This window comes from Sphaeramia orbicularis, chromosome 3 (genome assembly GCF_902148855.1).
Source record: "Sphaeramia orbicularis chromosome 3, fSphaOr1.1, whole genome shotgun sequence".
In the NCBI taxonomy this organism is placed as follows: Eukaryota; Metazoa; Chordata; class Actinopteri; order Kurtiformes; family Apogonidae; genus Sphaeramia; species Sphaeramia orbicularis.
The window spans coordinates 15,433,790-15,438,684 of NC_043959.1; positions in this window are offsets into that span (position 1 = coordinate 15,433,790).

The following is a 4,895-nucleotide window of genomic DNA, read 5'->3' on the forward strand; positions in this document are numbered from 1 at the left end:
AATGTCCAATGTCTTCGTCCACTTCAGTCCTGCTGTAGTCTGTAGTTGTTTTGTCTTCTCTAATGTCCAGTGTCTTCATCCACTTCAGTCCTGCTGTAGTCTGTAGTTGTTTTGTCTTCTCTAATGTCCAGTGTCTTCATCCACTTCAGTCCTGCTGTAGTGGTATTGGCCACTCTAATGTCCAGTGTCTTTGTCCACTTCAGTCCTGCTGTAGTCTGTAGTTGTTTTGTCTTCTCTAATGTCCAATGTCTTCGTCCACTTCAGTCCTGCTGTAGTCTGTAGTTGTTTTGTCCTCTCAAATGTCCAGTGTCTTCGTCCACTTCAGTCCTGCTGTAGTCTGTAGTTGTTTTGTCTTCTCTAATGCCCAGTGTCTTCGTCCACTTCAGTCCTGCTGTAGTCTGTAGTTGTTTTGTTTGTCTTCTCTAATGTCCAGTGTCTTCGTCCACTTCAGTCCTGCTGTAGTCTGTAGTTGTTTTGTTTTCTCTAATGTCCAGTGTCTTCGTCCACTTCAGTCCTGCTGTAGTCTGTAGTTGTTTTGTTTGTCTTCTCTAATGTCCAGTGTCTTCATCCACTTCAGTCCTGCTGTAGTCTGTAGTTGTTTTGTCTTCTCTAATGTCCAGTGTCTTCGTCCACTTCAGTCCTGCTGTAGTCTGTAGTTGTTTTGTCTTCTCTAATGTCCAGTGTCCTTGTCCACTTCAGTCCTGCTGTAGTCTGTAGTTGTTTTGTCCTCTCTAATGTCCAGTGTCTTTGTCCACTTCAGTCCTGCTGTAGTCTGTAGTTGTTTTGTCCTCTCTAATGTCCAGTGTCTTTGTCCACCTCAGTCCTGTTGTAGTCTGTAGTTGTTTTGTCCTCTCTAATGTCCAGTGTCTTCGTCCACTTCAGTCCTGCTGTAGTTGTTTTGTCCTCTCTAATGTCCAGTGTCTTCGTCCACTTCAGTCCTGCTGTAGTCTGTAGTTGTTTTGTCCTCTCAAATGTCCAGTGTCTTCGTCCACTTCAGTCCTGCTGTAGTCTGTAGTTGTTTTGTTTTCTCTAATGTCCAGTGTCTTCGTCCACTTCAGTCCTGCTGTAGTCTGTAGTTGTTTTGTCCTGTCTAATGTCCAGTGTCTTCGTCCACTTCAGTCCTGCTGTAGTTGTTTTGTCCTCTCTAATGTCCAGTGTCTTCGTCCACTTCAGTCCTGCTGTAGTCTGTAGTTGTTTTGTCCTCTCAAATGTCCAGTGTCTTCGTCCACTTCAGTCCTGCTGTAGTCAGTAGTTGTTTTGTCTTCTCTAATGTCCAATGTCTTCGTCCACTTCAGTCCTGCTGTAGTCTGTAGTTGTTTTGTCTTCTCTAATGTCCAGTTTCTTCGTCCACTTCAGTCCTGCTGTAGTCTGTAGTTGTTTTGTCCTCTCTAATGTCCAGTGTCTTCGTCCACTTCAGTCCTGCTGTAGTCTGTAGTTGTTTTGTCCTCTCTAATGTCCAGTGTCTTCGTCCACTTCAGTCCTGCTGTAGTCTGTAGTTGTTTTGTCCTCTCTAATGTCCAGTTTCTTCGTCCACTTCAGTCCTGCTGTAGTCTGTAGTTGTTTTGTCCTCTCTAATGTCCAGTGTCTTCGTCCACTTCAGTCCTGCTGTAGTCTGTAGTTGTTTTGTCCTCTCTAATGTCCAGTGTCTTCGTCCACTTCAGTCCTGCTGTAGTCTGTAGTTGTTTTGTCTTCTCTAATGTCCAGTGTCTTCATCCACTTCAGTCCTGCTGTAGTTGTTTTGTCCTCTCTAATGTCCAGTGTCTTCGTCCACTTCAGTCCTGTTGTAGTCTGTAGTTGTTTTGTCTTCTCTAATGTCCAGTGTCTTCATCCACTTCAGTCCTGCTGTAGTTGTTTTGTCCTCTCTAATGTCCAGTGTCTTCGTCCACTTCAGTCCTGTTGTGGTCTGTAGTTGTTTTGTCCTCTCTAATGTCCAGTGTCTTCATCCACTTCAGTCCTGCTGTAGTTGTTTTGTCCTCTCTAATGTCCAATGTCTTCGTCCACTTCAGTCCTGCTGTAGTCTGTAGTTGTTTTGTCCTCTCAAATGTCCAGTGTCTTCGTCCACTTCAGTCCTGCTGTAGTCTGTAGTTGTTTTGTCCTCTCTAATGTCCAGTGTCTTCGTCCACTTCAGTCCTGCTGTAGTCTGTAGTTGTTTTGTCCTGTCTAATGTCCAGTGTCTTCGTCCACTTCAGTCCTGCTGTAGTTGTTTTGTCCACTCTAATGTCCAGTGTCTTCGTCCACTTCAGTCCTGTGGTAGTCTGTAGTTGTTTTGTCTTCTCTAATGTCCAGTGTCTTCGTCCACTTCAGTCCTGCTGTAGTCTGTAGTTGTTTTGTCCTCTCTAATGTCCAGTGTCTTCGTCCACTTCAGTCCTGTGGTAGTCTGTAGTTGTTTTGTCCACTCTAATGTCCAGTGTCTTCGTCCACTTCAGTCCTGTGGTAGTCTGTAGTTGTTTTGTCTTCTCTAATGTCCAGTGTCTTCATCCACTTCAGTCCTGCTGTAGTTGTTTTGTCCTCTCTAATGTCCAGTGTCTTCGTCCACTTCAGTCCTGCTGTAGTCTGTAGTTGTTTTGTCCTCTCTAATGTTCAGTGTCTTTGTCCACTTCAATCCTGCTGTAGTTGTTTTGTCCTCTCTAATGTCCAGTTTCTTCGTCCACTTCAGTCCTGCTGTAGTCTGTAGTTGTTTTGTCCTCTCTAATGTCCAGTGTCTTTGTCCACTTCAGTCCTGCTGTAGTCTGTAGTTGTTTTGTTTGTCTTCTCTAATGTCCAATGTCTTCGTCCTCTTCAGTCCTGCTGTAGTCTGTAGTTGTTTTGTCCTCTCTAATGTCCAGTGTCTTCGTCCACTTCAGTCCTGCTGTAGTCTATAGTTGTTTTGTTTGTCTTCTCTAATGTCCAGTGTCTTCATCCACTTCAGTCCTGCTGTAGTCTGTAGTTGTTTTGTCTTCTCTAATGTCCAGTGTCTTCGTCCACTTCAGTCCTGCTGTAGTCTGTAGTTGTTTTGTTTGTCTTCTCTAATGTCCAGTGTCTTCATCCACTTCAGTCCTGCTGTAGTCTGTAGTTGTTTTGTCCTCTCTAATGTCCAGTGTCTTCGTCCACTTCAGTCCTGCTGTAGTCTATAGTTGTTTTGTTTGTCTTCTCTAATGTCCAGTGTCTTCATCCACTTCAGTCCTGCTGTAGTCTGTAGTTGTTTTGTCTTCGCTAATGTCCAATGTCTTCGTCCACTTCAGTCCTGCTGTAGTTGTTTTGTCCACTCTAATGTCCAGTGTCTTCGTCCACTTCAGTCCTGCTGTAGTCTGTAGTTGTTTTGTCCTCTCTAATGTCCAATGTCTTCGTCCACTTCAGTCCTGCTGTAGTCTGTAGTTGTTTTGTCTTCTCTAATGTCCAGTGTCTTCATCCACTTCAGTCCTGCTGTAGTCTGTAGTTGTTTTGTCTTCTCTAATGTCCAGTGTCTTCATCCACTTCAGTCCTGCTGTAGTGGTATTGGCCACTCTAATGTCCAGTGTCTTTGTCCACTTCAGTCCTGCTGTAGTCTGTAGTTGTTTTGTCTTCTCTAATGTCCAATGTCTTCGTCCACTTCAGTCCTGCTGTAGTCTGTAGTTGTTTTGTCCTCTCAAATGTCCAGTGTCTTCGTCCACTTCAGTCCTGCTGTAGTCTGTAGTTGTTTTGTCTTCTCTAATGCCCAGTGTCTTCGTCCACTTCAGTCCTGCTGTAGTCTGTAGTTGTTTTGTTTGTCTTCTCTAATGTCCAGTGTCTTCGTCCACTTCAGTCCTGCTGTAGTCTGTAGTTGTTTTGTTTTCTCTAATGTCCAGTGTCTTCGTCCACTTCAGTCCTGCTGTAGTCTGTAGTTGTTTTGTTTGTCTTCTCTAATGTCCAGTGTCTTCATCCACTTCAGTCCTGCTGTAGTCTGTAGTTGTTTTGTCTTCTCTAATGTCCAGTGTCTTCGTCCACTTCAGTCCTGCTGTAGTCTGTAGTTGTTTTGTCTTCTCTAATGTCCAGTGTCCTTGTCCACTTCAGTCCTGCTGTAGTCTGTAGTTGTTTTTTCCTCTCTAATGTTCAGTGTCTTTGTCCACTTCAATCCTGCTGTAGTTGTTTTGTCCTCTCTAATGTCCAGTTTCTTCGTCCACTTCAGTCCTGCTGTAGTCTGTAGTTGTTTTGTCCTCTCTAATGTCCAGTGTCTTTGTCCACTTCAGTCCTGCTGTAGTCTGTAGTTGTTTTGTCCTCTCTAATGTCCAGTGTCTTTGTCCACCTCAGTCCTGTTGTAGTCTGTAGTTGTTTTGTCCTCTCTAATGTCCAGTGTCTTCGTCCACTTCAGTCCTGCTGTAGTTGTTTTGTCCTCTCTAATGTCCAGTGTCTTCGTCCACTTCAGTCCTGCTGTAGTCTGTAGTTGTTTTGTCCTCTCAAATGTCCAGTGTCTTCGTCCACTTCAGTCCTGCTGTAGTCTGTAGTTGTTTTGTTTTCTCTAATGTCCAGTGTCTTCGTCCACTTCAGTCCTGCTGTAGTCTGTAGTTGTTTTGTCCTGTCTAATGTCCAGTGTCTTCGTCCACTTCAGTCCTGCTGTAGTTGTTTTGTCCTCTCTAATGTCCAGTGTCTTCGTCCACTTCAGTCCTGCTGTAGTCTGTAGTTGTTTTGTCCTCTCAAATGTCCAGTGTCTTCGTCCACTTCAGTCCTGCTGTAGTCTGTAGTTGTTTTGTCTTCTCTAATGTCCAATGTCTTCGTCCACTTCAGTCCTGCTGTAGTCTGTAGTTGTTTTGTCCTCTCTAATGTCCAGTTTCTTCGTCCACTTCAGTCCTGCTGTAGTCTGTAGTTGTTTTGTCCTCTCTAATGTCCAGTGTCTTCGTCCACTTCAGTCCTGCTGTAGTCTGTAGTTGTTTTGTCCTCTCTAATGTCCAGTGTCTTCGTCC